The following is a 17,794-nucleotide window of genomic DNA, read 5'->3' as shown; positions in this document are numbered from 1 at the left end:
TTTTTATTTGAAGATTCTTTCTTTTTACAATTACAGGGTACTGCCATGGGCTCCAACGTCACCCCTAATTATGCCAATATTTATATGAATTCCTATGAGGAAAAATTTGTCTTTGAACACCCACTTTTTCATCGGTATGGCGCCACCTGGTGGCGCTATATCGATGATATTTTTGGGATTTGGCTGGGCGACGTTGGGGCCCTGGAGTCCTTTGTCGCTGATCTTAATTTATCCACTTCTAACATTAAGCTTACTTTGGTCAGCAGTGAAATTAAGATTGATTTCCTGGATGTATCGGTGATTAAGAATGGTTATGGTTTTCTTACTGATATATATACTAAGAAAACTGACCGCAATAGTCTTTTATGTTTCAACAGTGCTCACCACCCATCTCTTGTCAAATCTTTACCACGCAGTCAAATGCTACGCGTAAAGAGAATAGTTGCTAATGATGATATTTCAAAAATAAGATTGACAGAAATGGGTGATAAGTTTTTGAAACGCGGGTATCCTTTAGATTTGATCAATAAAACCATTCAGGATGTTTTACCCTTGCAGAGAAAAGAACTTTTGAAACCTAAACCCTCTAGAACTGATCAAAGTAGAATGACTTTTGTCTCTGAATATTGCAGACAGAGTAAACAAATAATAAATATCATTCGCCGACATTGGGGCATTTTGAAGAGCTGCAATACAGAGATAAAAGAATTCCAACAATTGCCTATGCCTGCCTTTAAAAGGTCTAAAAATTTGCGTGACATTCTTGTTAAGGCCGATTTGGGTCCTAGTAAAACTTGTAGGCAGACTTACATTACAAAGAAAAACCTAGGTTGTTTTCCGTGTCTAGGCTGTAGCAACTGTGGGTCTATCATTAAAAGTCCCCATTTTTTACACCCACACACTGGTTATAAATTTATTTATAAAGATTTTTTTACCTGTAATACAAAATTTGTGGTTTATTTAATCAAATGCCCATGTGGGCGTGTCTATGTGGGGGAGTCGACAAGACGGATAGGGGACCGCATCACGGAACATAAAAGCAATATTAGATGCAAGGTACTATCTGCACCCGTAGCCCACCATTTTTTGTCTGCAGGCCATCAGGTGAATCAACTTAGGTTCCAGGTTATCGAGCATATCCGTACCCCCAGACGTGGTGGTAATAGGGAGCAATTGCTCAAACAGCGTGAAACATTTTGGATATTTAAGCTCGATACCCTGGAACCTAAAGGTATGAACCGAGAAATAGATTGGACTCCTTTTTATTAACTTCTATTAATTATTATTTCTTATAAATCACCACTGATAAGTTACGGAAAAAAAGAAAAAAAGTCTTTTGAAAAAAAGTCTTTTGAAAAAAAGTCTTTTGAAAAAAAGTCTTTTGAAAAAAGTCTTTTGAAAAAAAGTCTTTTAAAAAAAGTTTTTTGCTATTGGGATTTATGTCTATTTATTATTTACTTAATATAATTTATTTTTTTGCATCTTAGATCTTTTTGACCATTGCCAGTCCTGATTCCCTCGAGTTGCTGTTGCTGACCCTGTAGCAATATAAACACATTGTTACATTTTGTTTATTGTTCATTTTTGTTTTACTTTATTTTTTTAGCTCAGTTGATCCACTGTAGCCGTGTATTGTTAAATTGTTGCAAAATTTACCATCAATCCTGATAATATGTATACAATAGTCCATTGAGGCCTCTTATCTGTTGTTTTTAATTTTTTCATTTCACACTGATTGTGACACAAGATGGCGCTATATACACAAATTTGTGATACTTTAAGAATGTAAGGGTTAAAATTCCCAGGTACTGCCTATAAATCACAGGTGTGTAATGAGTGACTTTTTTTTTGTTCCTGTTCCTCATGTTCACCAATAAAGAAGGAATATCATAAGGAGACCACCTTGTCTGTATTTTATACTGTCATTTAAAGGTACATCATTCGTAGTACAGCAGTCGGCCGGGATGGATGCTCCGCGGCGGCGGAGCGAAGAAAGAAGATTGAAGATGCCGCCGGAAGAATGAAGACTTTGCTGCCGCTTGGAGGAAGACGTCGCCGGAGGAAGAATTCTTCTTTGCCGCTTGGAGGAAGACATCGCCGGAGGAAGAATTCTTCTTTGCCGCTTGGAGGAAGACATCGCCTGGATCGGATCAGGAGTTCGGCCCGGTGTGGTGAAGACAAGGTAGGGAGATCTTCAGGGGGGTAGTGTTAGGCTTTTTTAAGGGGGGTTTGGGTGGTTTTAGAATAGGGGTATGTGGGTGGTGGGTTGTAATGGGGGGGGGGGGATTGTATTTGTTGTATGCAAAAGAGCTGAATTCTTTGGGGCATGCCCCACAAAAGGCCCTTTTAAGGGCTGGTAAGGTAAAGAGCTTTGAAATTTGTTTAATTTAGAATAGGGCAGGGAATTTTTTTTATTTTGGGGGTTTATTATTTTATTAGGGGGCTTAGAATAGGTGTAATTAGCTTAAAAATCTTGTAATCTTTTTTTTATTTTTTGTAATTTAGTGTTTGTTTGTTTTTGTAATTTAGTTTAGTTAATTTAATTGTATTTTTAGATAGATGTTTGTAGTTTATTAAATTTATTGATAGTGTAGGTGTATTTATAACTTAGGTTAGGATTTATTTTACAGGTAATTGGGTAATTATTTTAACTAGGTAGATATTAAATAGTTAATAACTATTTAATATCTATTATACCTAGTTAAAATAATTAACAATTTACCTGTAAAATAAATATTAACCCTAACATAGCTACAATGTAATTATTAATTATATTGTAGCTATCTTAGGGTTTATTTGATAGGTAAGTATTTAGATTTAAATAGGAATATTTTAATTTATAAATGAATTAGATTAATTTAATATAAATTTAGTTAGGGTTAGATAGAGTTAATATAGTTAATATAAATACTATAGTAACTATATTAACTATATTAACCCTAATATAATTAGGGTTAATATAGTTAATATATATAATGTAATACCTATATTAACTATAATATACTTAGGGTTAATATAGATAATATAGCTGGCGGCGGGGTAGGTAGATTAAATTAGGGGTTAATCATTTTAATAGAGATGGCGGCGGTGTAAGGGGCTTACATTAGGGGTTAATAATATTAATATAGCTGGCGGCGGTATAGGGGGATTAGATTAGGGGTTAATAATTTTTATATAGGTGGCGGCGGTGTAAGGGGTCAGATTAGGGGATAGATAAGGTAGATGGCGGCGGTTTTAGGGGCTCACAGTAGGGGGTTAGTTTATGTAGATGGCGGCGGGGTCCGGGAGCGGCGGTTTAGGGGTTAATAACTTTATTAGGGATTTCGGGGGGGGGGGATCGCGGTTGACAGGTAGATAGACATTGCGCATGCGTTAGGTGTTAGTTTTATTTAGCAGATCGCGGTTGACAGGGAGATAGACATTGCGCATGCGTTAGGTGTTAGGTTTATTTTAGAAGATCGCGGTTGACAGGGAGATAGACATTGCGCATGCGTTAGGTGTTAGGTTTATTTTCTAGTTAGTTTAGGGAGTTACGGGGCTCCAATAGTCAGCGTAAGGCTTCTTACGGCTGCTTTTTGTGGCGAGGTGAAAATGGAGTAAGTTTTCTCCATTTTCGCCACGTAAGTCCTTACGCTGCATATTGGATACCAAACTGCGCTGGTTTGGTATACCTGCCTATGGCCCAAAAAACTACGGGCGACGGCAGAAATATACGCGCGTAACTTCTAGGTTACGCCGTATATAGGATACCAAATCAGCGTAAATATTGGCGTCGCCGGCTTTTGCGGGCGACGATTTATATCGGATCGACCCCCAGGGGTTTAGCTAAAAACCCTACCGTGCGTGTGCCCCGCCCGTTCCCCTCCACATATATTTCTTACAACCAAGAACTGATTCACACCCCTTTGGTGACAGTATACACACAAGAGCAGTAATTGTATCCCCTTAATTACCAGTAATTCTAAAGCAAGTACATGTCTTAAAGGGACACTGTAGTCAGAAAATAAGGTACAATATTTGAAAAAAAGAATGAAATAAATAGTGCATGTGTAATATATTCGTATTACTTTTTTTGCAGCTAAAGTTGTTAAAATTGAGAGTGAACTTTCCTGTTTTGAACTGTATGATACCATAGTGTTGTTCTTTCCCCACATAGTTCACTATTTTCCTATGCTCCCAAGCAAGCACTAGTACATGTATAGAGCCAACTACTCAGCTACCAAGAACCACTGGCTGCTGCAGAACTAGACTGACTCAGTATATTGTGTACACCCCCCTAGAAGACAGCAGGAAAAGTTAGTTTAGGCAGCTAAGGCAACTTGTCAGGGAGCAGTGTAAGCAATGTACGTTTCAGCTGCCCTCACTGCAGAGAATAGTTTGTTGCCGAGGTAACCCGGTCTGTGCAGGAATTGTAATCAACTACAGAGCATGTCTATAAGGGGACAGCCAATGCTTAATTTTTTGTGTCCTTACCTTTTATTTCTGCTAATGTTAACAGAGAACAGTTTACTATTTTGCTGTGTGCAGTATACTCTGCACAGCTAGTACTATCACAGCCAGTGGTAGCTGAATAGGTTGTTCTATACGTGTAATAAAGCTGGTTAGGGACTGTAGGAAATAGTGTCACGAATAAACAATACTATAGTATTGTACAGCTCATAACAGGAAATGACAAACCAGGCAAGCTCACGTTCAGTTATAAACAACTCTAGCTGCAACATTATGAACATATATATATATATATATATATATATATATACACACACACTAGGGATGCACCGAAATTTCGGCCGCAGAAAGTTTCTGCCGAAAATGACATTTTTGGCTATTTCGGTTTTCTGGTTTTTTGCCTGTTATTTTCGGTAAAATTATTGTGTAGCATGTTTCAAATTTGACGCTAGCCTAAGAGCTGCTGTTTAAGTTTATTACTTGACTTACTGTTCTGCATATAATGAGTTTTCTAGGACTATAATTGGTAAAAAAAAAAAACTGTTAAATATGATTATGTTACATAGAACTAAAGAATAATACAGTATATTGATATTTATAATTGTTTTAAGTAGGGATGCACCAAAATTTTGGTCGCAGAAACATTTTGGCCAAAAATGGTATTCTTTTTTGCCTGTTTTTTTTTTTTTTTTTTGGTAAAATTATTGTGTAGCATATTATTGTTTTAAGATATTTTTGTCCAATTTTAGTGTGTTACTTTCAATAAAAGTGTGAGCTTTTTTATTGGCTCTAATTATGCAAAAAAAAATAAAAAAATTGAAAATAATTTGAAAAAATACATTTTCGGTATCAGTTTCGGTTTTCGGCCAAGTGCATCCCGGATTTTCGGATTCGGTTTCGGTCCAGAATTTCAATTTCGGTGCATCACTAATACACACATACACACACTAGTCCTAAAGCCTGTATACACGGGACATTTTTTACAGTACAACGGTCCCACCCCTTGCTCTCTCTCTCTCTCTGTCCCCCTCTCATTTTTGCTCTCTCTGTCCCCCTCTTTTTTGTGCTCTCTCTTTCTCCCCACTCACTTTTGTGCTCTTTCTGCCCCCTCTCATTTGTGCTCTTTCTTCCCCCTCTCTTTTGTGCTCTTTCTGCCCCCTCTCTTTTGTGCTCTTTCTGCCCCCTCTCTTTTGTGCTCTTTCTGTCCCCTCTCTATTGTGCTCTTTCTGCCCCCTCTCTTTTGTGCTCTTTCTGCCCCCTCTCTTTTATGCTCTTCCCCCCCCTCTTTTACTCTGTCTCCCCCTTCTTTTGCGTACTCGCTCTACAGACCACACCCGCTCCGACCCGGCCATGCCCACACCACACCTGCGTCACGCCCCACAATGCCCCAACCCACTCTGTCCGGTCTTGCTCACTCCCTCCAGACAGCAGATCAGGTTAGTTTGTGTAAGGCCAGGTGTGTTTGTCCTCAGGCTGTGTCTACTGCGCATGACAGCTTTGGACAAACACACTTGGCCTTTTATATTATAGGATATTTATATAACAGAGAGAAGTGCACTCACAGGAATGAACTACTGGCTCAATACCATTGTTAGCATGTTCTATGGTGATTTGCCACCTGGGTGCAACTTTTTAGCCCAGTAATGCATTTCACAAAGTAGAACTTTCCTGTAGTACATCAGTCTGTTCCCGCCTATTACAGTCAGTCGAGCGCCGAAATACCAGGCAATTCCTCTCTGAACAAGGAACACAGCAACCCCAGATGATCGTTTTAGCCTTCATTGGGCCTCGTCAGTGAGGTGTAGCCATATTTCTCTAAGCACACTGAGCAAGGGGTCCCAATCGGGTCGCCCCTTTTTCCCATAGGGAGACTAAATACATACAGAGAGAAGTGCACTCACAGAAACGAACAACTGGCTCAATACCATTGTTAGCCTGTTCTATGGCGATTTGCCACCTGGGTGCAGCTTTTTAGCCCAGTAATGCATTTCACAGAGTAGAACATTCCTTGAGTATATTAGTCTCATCCCACCTATTACGGTCAGTCCAGCGCCGAAATACCAGGCAATTCCTCTCTGAACAAGGAACACAGCAACCCCAGATGATCGTTTCGGCCTTTATTAGGCCTCGACAGTGAGGTGTAGACATAATCCTCTAAGAAGTTGCACCCAGGTGGTAAATCCCCATTTAACAGCTAACAATGGTATTGAGCTGGTTGTTCATTCCTGTGAGTGCACTTCTCTGTGTGTGTGTATATACAGTATATATATATATATATATATATATATATATATATATATATATATATATATATATATATATATATATATACAGGGAGTGCAGAATTATTAGGCAAGTTGTATTTTTGAGGATTAATTTTATTATTGAGCAACAACCATGTTCTCAATGAACCCAAAAAACTCATTAATATCAAAGCTGAATATTTTTGGAAGTAGTTTTTAGTTTGTTTTTAGTTTTAGCTATTTTAGGGGGATATCTGTGTGTGCAGGTGACTATTACTGTGCATAATTATTAGGCAACTTACCAAAAAACAAATATATACCCATTTCAATTATTTATTTTTACCAGTGAAACCAATATAACATCTCAACATTCACAAATATACATTTCTGACATTCAAAAACAAATCAAAAACAAATCAGTGACCAATATAGCCACCTTTCTTTGCAAGGACACTCAAAAGCCTGCCATCCATGGATTCTGTCAGTGTTTTGATCTGTTCACCATCAACATTGCGTGCAGCAGCAACCACAGCCTCTCAGACACTGTTCAGAGAGGTGTACTGTTTTCCCTCCTTGTAAATCTCACATTTGATGATGGACCAAAGATTCTCAATGGGGTTCAGATCAGGTGAACAAGGAGGCCATGTCATTAGATTTTCTTCTTTTATACCCTTTCTTGCCAGCCACGCTGTGGAGTACTTGAACGCGTGTGATGGAGCATTGTCCTGCATGAAAATCATGTTTTTCTTGAAGGATGCAGACTTCTTCCTGTACCACTGCTTGAAGAAGGTGTCTTCCAGAAACTGGCAGTAGGACTGGGAGTTGAGCTTGACTCCATCCTCAACCCAAAAAGGCCCCACAAGCTCATCTTTGATGATACCAGCCCAAACCAGTACTCCACCTCCACCTTGCTGGCGTCTGAGTCGGACTGGAGCTCTCTGCCCTTTACCAATCCAGCCACAGGCCCATCCATCTGGCCCATCAAGACTCACTCTCATTTCATCAGTCCATAAAACCTTAGAAAAATCAGTCTTGAGATATTTCTTGGCCCAGTCTTGACGTTTCAGCTTGTGTGTCTTGTTCAGTGGTGGTCGTCTTTCAGCCTTTCTTACCTTGGCCATGTCTCTGAGTATTGCACACCTTGTGCTTTTGGGCACTCCAGTGATGTTGCAGCTCTGAAATATGGCCAAACTGGTGGCAAGTGGCATCTTGGCAGCTGCACGCTTGACTTTTCTCAGTTCATGGGCAGTTATTTTGCACCTTGGTTTTTCCACACGCTTCTTGCGACCCTGTTGACTATTTTGAATGAAACGCTTGATTGTTCGATGATCACGCTTCAGAAGCTTTGCAATTTTAAGAGTGCTGCATCCCTCTGCAAGATATCTCACTATTTTTGACTTTTCTGAGCCTGTCAAGTCCTTCTTTTGACCCATTTTGCCAAAGGAAAGGAAGTTGCCTAATAATTATGCACACCTGATATAGGGTGTTGATGTCATTAGACCACACCCCTTCTCATTACAGAGATGCACATCACCTAATATGCTTAATTGGTAGTAGGTTTTCGAGCCTATACAGCTTGGAGTAAGACAACATGCATAAAGAGGATGATGTGGTCAAAATACTCATTTGCCTAATAATTCTGCACTCCCTGTACAGTGCTTTTTTGTAAAAGAAACGGTGTTGGTACTAAAAAAAAAAAAAGTGCCGATACTCATTGGTTATTAAATGATAAATTCTGCTCAGTAACTTTGAGAAAAGCAAGGGGACAATATTATTTACAATGTTCAATGTATTTTGCAGCACCCTCTTATAAAAACTAGAGTATGTACATGATAATTACAAATATTACCTGGTATGAGTTCGCAGAGGTGGGGGTACTCAGTACTAGTGAGTAGACCCACAAAAAAGCCCTGTATATATATATATATATATATATATATATATATATATATATATTTATATTTAACAAATGATAATTGTTATTCTTTTTTTCAAATATTGCACTTTGTTTTCTGACTACAGTGCCCCTTTAAAGAGATATTAAGCTGATGTGCATGACTACTCACTATATTAATGCATTTCATTTCCTGCAGCTCTTTTCAAATCAATTCTCCTGTTTAGCTTGAAATTGCCAGAAACTGAAGCTCAGCCTCTTCATACTAGGCACCACCATCTTGGAGCTCAAGTATGCTTTGTGCTTAGCAGTTTAATGTCCCTTTAAGCTCTATGTGGCAGCAATATGTTGGCAATATTATACACGCATCCAATAGAGGGAGCTTTAGAAAGCAGTATCTTAAAGGGACATGAAACCCAAAAAAATCATTTCATAATTCAGATAGAGCATACAATTCTAAATACCTTCCCCAATTTACTTCCATTAATGATTTTGCTTAATTCTCTTGGAATCCTTTATTGAAGGAGCAGCAATGCACTACTGGGAGTTTGCTGACTACATTGGTAAGCCAATAACAAGAGGTATATATTAGCAGCCACCAATCAGCAGCTAGTTCCTGCCTCCTGAGCCTATCTAGATATGCATTTCCACAAAGGATACCATGAATTCAAAGGAAATGAAATAATAGAAATAAATTTAAAAGTTGTTTTATCATGAATTATTATTTGAATCATGAAATAAAAATGTGGGGTTTCATGTCACTTTAAGCTACACTGTGATAAAACTTTATGGTAAACTAAATTAGAGAAACAGGACAACTTTATAGCTAGAAGCACAGCTTAATCAAGAAGACTGAACACAAGTTGAGAATACATATAAATTATGTTGTTTTGACCACATGTCAGAAATCCCAAGTCTCCCAGAAGCTCCGGGAGTCTCCCGCATTGAAATAGCTGCTCCCTGATGCCCGCAAATCAATTGGACTATCCTGGAAGTTCAACCTATGGCAACTAACCAATATAATTATGGTAATTTCTTCAGCTAGTAACAGAGCGTGCATAACGTTTTTTTTATGTGATGACATAAAAAAATGTAACTGGTTTGTTTTGGTCTGTGCGATCGCTTGTTGTTTTTTTCCGTTCAGCAGTTTTGTGATTGGCTGAATAACTGCAGGCTGCTTCATTTGCGTTCATCTGTGTTCCAGTGTAAATGCTGCTAACCACCCGGTAGTCAGATCATAACACAGAGGATTTAAGTAAATGAGTAGCCGATAAGCCACTACCCCTTTCACTTGTGCACTCTCTGTTTGTAACAAGCTCACTTCTATACATGACCTCTTTATCTCCCACTCCCTTAACCTTCTGGCCTAACAGAAACCTGGCTCTCTCCCCTAGACACAGTATCCACTGATGCTCTGTCACATGGGGGTCTCCACTTCAGCCACACTCCTAGGTCTGGTGATAGACAAGGAGGTGGTGTAGGTATTTTACTTTCCTCTTGTTGCACCTTTCAACAATTACAACCCATCCCTTCCCTCACATTTTCCTCATTCAAAACCCACATGATTGGCTTATTCTCTCCCCTCTCTATACGTGTTGCAGTCATATACCGACCCCCTGGCTCCTCATCTCAATTTTCTGACCACCATCTCCTCATTTCATCCCTCCTTAAAACTCTCCCTCCTCCTACTCCTCACACCAAACTTCACAGAAGCATTATGTCATTAGATCAGCAACAGCTTGCTAATTCCCTCAAACCTCTCCTCTCATCCTTCTCCTCCTTTTCCTGCCCAATCTACCTGCCACTATAATTCCACCCTTACATCCATCCTTGACAATCTGGCCCCTCTTACCATAGCTCGGAAATCACACACTCATCCTCAACCCTGGCATACTCCTCAGACACGATACCTACGCAGATGTCCCCGTACTGCTGAGCGGCACTGGAGAAAATATCAGAGTTTAGCTGATTTTCTTCATTACAAATTCATCTTAAACGCCTACTATTCTGCCCTTAATCTCTATAAGCAACATTACTTCTCTACTCTTATCTCTAATCTTTCTTCAAACCCAAAACTTCTGTTCTCAACTTTCAATACTCTTCTCCGACCACCCCCACCTCCTGATACAACTTTTCTGTCAGCTCAAGACTTTGCCAGAGACTTCAATAACAAAATTGACTCCAACAGAAACTAAATCAGCTCTTAACATAATTTCATTCTCTCACCCCCTCAAACGCTTGCAACCAACCACAAACCAGATAGCCATAAACTTAGCTTTTTCTCCCCTGTTACTGAGGAAGACGTTTCGGCACTTATACTGCGCTCTCACCTCACTACGTGTCCCCTTGACCCTATCCCCTCACAGCTACTACCATCCCTCTCTTCTACCCTTACCCCTATACTCACACACATTTTCAACCTCTCCCTCAGCACCGGTATATTTTCCTCCTTGATCTGTCAGCAGCCTTTGATATTGTTGACCACCCTCTCTTGCTCCAAACCCTCCAATCCTTTGGCATCTGTGACACAGCCCTCTTGTGGTTCTCTTCCTACCTGGGAAACCGTACCTTTAGTGTAGCCTTCTCTGGGGCGTCCTCTGCCCCGTCACCACTTTCTGTCGGGGTACCACAAGGCTCTGTCCTCGGTCCCCTACTCTTCTCAATCTACACGTCATCATTAGGTTCCCTAATAAAGTCCCACGGTTTCCAATATCATTTGTATGCTGCCGATACCCAAATTTACTTCTCTGCACCAGACCTATCTTCTTCCTTGCTAACCCGTGTCACCAACTGTCTTGCTCACATCTCTACCTGGATGTCCTCTCACTACCTCAAGCTAAATCTCTCCAAAACTGAGCTCCTTATTTTCCCCCCTTCTTCCAAAATCTCCACCCCCAATCTCTGTATAACTGTCGACAACTCCATCATTACCCCTACCCCACATGCCCGATGTCTCGGAGTCACATTTGACTCAGATCTTTCTTTCACTCCTCACATTCAGTCCTTGGCTAAAGCCTGCTGCTTCCACCTTAAAAACATCTCTGATTAGACATTTCCTTAGACAAGACACAACTAAAATTTTAATCCAGGTTTTTACAGTCTCTTTTGATTGTAATCTTATGTTAGGTTTATATATCTGGATATTCACAATAGCTATATAGGATATTTTCATATACATAGACATACACATCTATTCAGATAACAGATTCCTTCAGATGATTTGTTCCCCCATATAGCATTCACATACCCTTGTTAAATACTATAGTGATATGAATATTGCTCTATTTTATTGATGATGGGTTTCATTTCTATTCAATATGGATGTATAGCTTTTCTATTGTTATCCTATTATGCTAGATTGTATGTTAACTCTATTTTTTCTGTGATATATATATCTACTATTTCTATTACCGTGTATTCTCTGTTCCAAATATGATTTTTATATATTATTTAATATGTTTAGGTAATATGTAGAGGGTATGCACTGACCATTTAAGTCTGTCCCTTTAAGATTATCACCTAGGATTATTTTGCACCTGAGGAACTAGGTGTATTTAAGGAACTTTTGCATTCACACTTAGTTGTGTCCATGATTAAGGCAGCGCACTGCCGAAACGCGTAGGACGTATTTTTCTCTATCCTAGGTTGCTGGGACTATTGTGCTTTTAAGTTGTTTATTTGGTTCTCCTAAACAATAAATCTACTTTGATTTAATATCGCCTGGAAGGTTTGCTGGTTTTTGCTGCTGTAAGATTTTAATCCACTCTTTCATCCTTTCCTGCCTCGATTACTGCAACTCTGTCCTCTCTGGTCTCTCCAGCTGCCACCTAGCTCCTTTACAATCCATAATGAATGTCTCTGCCAGGCTCATCTTCCTTACTCGTCGCTCTTCATCTGCTGCACCTCTCTGCCAATCCCTTCACTGGCTTCCTCTTGCATCTAAGATTAAACACAAAATTCTCACTCTGACATACAAAGCCCTTAACTGCACTGTTCCCCCCTATATCTCAGACCTTGTCTCCAAATACTCTCCCTCCCATCCCCTTCGCTCTGCTCATGACCTCCTCCTCTCCTCCTCTCTTTTTACCTCATCACACTCCCATTTACAGGACTTCTCCAGACTCGCTCCCATCTTGTGGAACTCTCTGCCTCGCTCCACAAGCCTCTCCCCTAGTTTTGAAAGCTTCAAGCGCTCCCTAAAGACTCTACTGTTCAGGGATGCATACAACCTACACTATCCTTTCTTTATATCAGTTCCTCTCCTCCATTGCTATCCCCTGAACCCCCTTAGCATGTAAGCCTAAAAGTCCAGCTGTTTGTAGATCACCTTCTTAAGAGCTGACTACAACAGTGCGACTCTTGGCCGGACCCTCTACCCATTTGATCCCTATAATTGTTTTGTTGTACTCCCCCTTTGTTTATAGTGCAACAGAGGGGGTTTGCCGGAATGAGCCACACGCTGTTAATTACGATAGTATTAATTGGCATTAAGCAGCTAAACTACTTACATAACAGGATATCCAGCTCCACTCAATGCACATGACAGTAGACACAGAGCTATCAGTTGCAGAGACTTAAGTTACGTGATGCTGCCTCTAAAGATAATTCTTTGTATCAACACAAACTTGTAATGGTGAGAGAAAGGTAATCTAAAAAATTATGTTTTCTAGTTCAGTTTTACAATTTCTGCCATGAGCTGTACAAAGTGTGGATAACATGATATATTTATATTAATATAGATATATTTATATTAAAATAAATAAATATATATACAATTAACCTATTGCAGTTATACACATGTCAAAGGTGGTATTATTTTAATACACCACTAGACTGGCCTTTTAACTAAATATAAACAGTTTTGCTGCTTTAAAGCTGATATATTTATGACTGTCGACTACAATATAAAATATCTACCCAAACCTCTAATCTCATCCCGGTACAGATTAGAACATCAGTACAACTAGTCAGACAAAACCCATCCAGACTATTGTGCCAATGTTTACTCTCCAAGATAAAGCTGAATCACTAAAACTGCAAATTATATGAGATAAATGACTGCCAAATGACTGCCAAGTCTTATTCCCCACAGAAAACAAGTGCCAGTAAAGCGGTTCACAAATCAAATTCCTCGAGGCATGCATCACTCTAAGTTAAACTGGCCTTTTGCTTTCCAAGAAAATACATTCTTTGTTCCCGCTGCACATATCTGATTCTCGTTGGGTTAAATAGGTCATATAATATATGTAAAAGGACAGATGTCTTATCGTCTTATTTTTATTTAAAAAAGCTGCCTGGGAGTTAAAGGGACATTGTGCTGTAACATGATGTGTTTCCAATGACCAATTTTGTATTTTGAAGCTTTTGCCTGTTTTCTGTTTGTCAACAAGAGGCAACAACTTGAAACCACTTTATTACACCTTTAAATACTGTAGTATTGCCTATAGAAAAAAATGTCAGCAAGAAGCAACAGCAGGAAATCTAATTCCCTAGGGGGTGGAGGGTTGGAGAAAAAGCCGTCCATTTGAGATGGTGTTCCTGTAGCAGGTTTAAATTCAATGATCTCTTATTAGCTGGTGGCCTCAGTGCTTTGACCTTTAAAGTAGCACGAATCTCAAAACTGAATTCCCAATAAATAATGTTTATCATTTTATGTTACAAGTTATGCATAGTAAAAGTACATTGTTATAGAATTATTTTGCCCATTTTCAATATAATATAAATGGCAATTTTAATGCAAAAAATGCATATGATTTTTTTTAATTAGGATATCCTTTTAAAGATAATATATATATATATATATATATATATAAACACACACACATACATACGCATACGCACACGCTATACTGCCCTTAAAGCAGGAGGAAAATAAGAATTTTGGTTATCTATGCTTCATTTTACAAACTAATTAAAGGCACACAGACATTAGTATTCCATCTCACGTATAAATAAAAAATACTTTTTTATTTAGCTGAAGTCTGCTATAAAACTAAGCTCAAATCAAGGGGTATATGGGCAATGTGTGCTTTTGTGTTTTTTTTCCTTCTTCTGTCAATATCAGGTATAGTGGTCCAAGTGGTTTGCGAGTTATAACTAGAGAAAATTTTATTTAAACAAAGCATTAAAGGTGACATTTTAGTTAGAGAATAAACTGCTCTAAATCAGGGCCAGATTATGAGTGGCATGCTAACAGATACACGCAAGCTATATTAGGTTTATCCCGGCAGTTTGCGAATGTTGGATGTAGCACTTAAGTAGAATGTAAACGCAAACGCTTGAGCGTAATTTAAGTTAACACAGGTCAGTATAGCGTCAGAGCTCTGGTTAACTGTTTTGCGAAACAAACAAATGTCACAAAGCAAACACAGAATATATAAATATAAAAGTAGAGTTAAACTTATAGTAACACTATTTAAAAAAAAAAAGTCTGCAAAGGCCTTTATCATTGAGATACATATATACATCTAAATATGTGTGCACATATGTTTTTAGGTATTTATTTGTGTATATATGTATTCACAGATATATATATATATATATATATATATATATATATACACACACACACATATAAACACATACATACGTAGACAAAAATAAGTGCATTGGAGCCCTTTGCAGTCAAGTAGATGAAAACATGAAAAAACATATTTATTCAATAATAAAGTGTTATAATATGTATTTACTGTAAATAGTTCACATTCCAATGTTCTGCACATATATTCCTATATATATCTGTATTTATGTATACCTATATATAATTATATATAATTATATATATATATACACACACATTTATATTTGTGCAAAAAAATTATATAGATATAAATATGTATTTATGAATAAATAGAACATATGATGCTATTTGAAGAACATTGGAATGTGAAATATTCATATTTTCAAGTCGAGTTAGCTCACTTGAAAATATACGATCAGGTTGCGCATGAGTAGGATCTTAGGTTTCCTTTTTTGCTTTGTTGACTTCTATAAGAGAATACGTTAACACGGTCACAATATTCTAACTTTGGCTTTTCGCGTTCATCGGGTTAGTGTGTGAGCAAAAACATTTTACTTTCAACTTATAATATGAGTGCTACCTGACACAAGCACAAAAAGCTTACTTCCAACTGTTTAAGTATGCGAGCGGGAGCGTTAAATACTGCTCCACTAATTTGGCCCTCAGTGGGGAACAGGAAAAAAAATATCTAGTTTTCTTGATACAGTGGGGCAAAAAAGTATTTAGTCAGCCACCAATTGTGCAAGTTCTCCCACTTAAGAAGATGAGAGAGGCCTATACTTTTCATCATAGCTATACCTCAACTATGAGAGACAAAATGTGGAAACAAATCCAGACAATCACACTGTCTGATTTGGAAAGAATTTATTTGCATATTATGGTGGAAAATAAGTATTTGGTCACCTGCAAACAAGCAAGATTTCTGGCTCTCACAGACCTGTATCTTCTTCTTTAAGAGACTCATCTGTCCTCCACTCATTACCTGTATTAATGGCACCTGTTTAAACTTGTTATAAGTATAAAAGACACCTGTCCACAACCTCAAACAGTCACACTCCAAACTCCACTATGGTGAAGACCAAAGAGCTGTCGAAGGACACCAGAAACAAAATTGTAGACCTGCACCAGGCTGGGAAGACTGAATCTGCAATAGGCAAGCAGCTTGGTGTGAAGAAATCAACTGTGGGAGCAATAATTAGAAAATGGAAGACATACAAGACCACTGATAATCTCCCTCGATCTGGGGCTCCACGCAAGATCTCACCCAGTGGGGTCAAAATTATCACAAGAACGGTGAGCATACATCCCAGAACCACACGGGGGACCTAGTGAATGACCTGCAGAGAGCTGGGACCAACATAACAAAGGCTACCATTAGTAACACACTATGCCGCCAGGGACTCAGATCCTGCAGTGCCAGACGTGTCCCCCTTCTTAAGCCAGTACATGTTCGGGCCCGTCTGAAGTATGCTAGAGAGCATTTGGATGATCCAGAAGCGGATTGGGAGAATGTCATATGGTCAGATGAAACCAAAGTAGAACTGTTTGGTAGAAACACAACTCGTCGTGTTTGGAGGAGAGAGAATGCTATGTTGCAACCAAAGAACACCATACCTACTGTGAAGCATGGGGGTGGCAACATCATGCTTTGGGGCTGTTTCTCTGCAAAGGGAACAGGATGACTGATCCGTGTACATGAAAGAATGAATGGGGCCATGTATCGTGAGATTTTGAGTGCAAACCTCCTTCCATCAGCAAGGGCATTGAAGGTGAAACGTGGCTGGGTCTTTCAGCATGACAATGATCCCAAACAAACTGTGCCAGACCGTGCCGGTGTCATGTGACATGCCATGCTAGTGCCATGTGCTGTTTTAGATGTGCACTGTGCAGCACTGAATGCAAAACCCTAACTCGGTATCCAGCCATTCCCACTGCATCAGAAAAGGTCCTACTGGGGTTACCACTGTTACCAGGTCACTGCTCAATGTGGTGGGGATTGTTTCTGGGTAGGACTGACTGTAGGAGCATGCAGCAGAAAGCTGGAGCGGCAAGGACATGATGATTTTAGCATCTGTGCAGCTGCATACACTGCTCTCTTCAGTCTTGAGGCTGTGTGACTCATCTCACACTGTATCCATGCAGCCTTTGACAGACAGCATCCACTCTGCTGGTCTCCTTAGCCCTGCTCTTTCTGATGTGGCCCTACGATCAACTAACTGAAGTTTGTTAGGGGAACAGTGCTTTGTAGAAAAGTGTCAGTGGGAAGAATAAGTGAGTGCACACACACCTCTCCCCATGCAGCATTGTCTAGTGCAGGGTGAGAGGGAACTTGTTCCTAGCAAAGAAGTGACATGTGCTGCTGTGGCTGACGTATAGTGTCATGCTGATACTTCACACATTAATGTAAGGTTTATTTTTATAGTTTTTGTTTACTCTCTGTCAGATTTTACAGCTTCCCATAGTAGTTCTGCTGTTCCAGTCAATAAACTTATATTTGTCTGCACCTCCATGCTTCCTCCTCAGTCTTTACCTTGCTTTGCTCCTGTTGGCTGTCCTAAATCTCTTTAACCAGCTAACATCACACCAGAATCACATTCAAAAGAATATTAAATGAATCCACATTGGAGGAATTTATATATTTATTTACTTATTAGTACTGCTTAGGTCCAGTTTCACATATTGAAATTT

The 17,794-nt window shown here is 39.1% G+C and overlaps 1 protein-coding gene across 2 annotated transcripts in view; it reads right to left on the bottom strand.

Annotated features, from left to right (window-relative positions):
• BBOX1 (gamma-butyrobetaine hydroxylase 1) overlaps window positions 1–17,794 on the bottom strand; it is a 268,381-nt gene that overhangs the window by 215,229 nt on the left and 35,358 nt on the right. The window lies entirely within an intron of this gene.

Source organism: Bombina bombina, chromosome 7 (assembly GCF_027579735.1).
Source record: "Bombina bombina isolate aBomBom1 chromosome 7, aBomBom1.pri, whole genome shotgun sequence".
NCBI lineage: Eukaryota > Metazoa > Chordata > Amphibia > Anura > Bombinatoridae > Bombina > Bombina bombina.
Note: the sequence above shows the minus strand (reverse complement) of the source record. Positions and strands in the feature narration are given on the sequence as shown.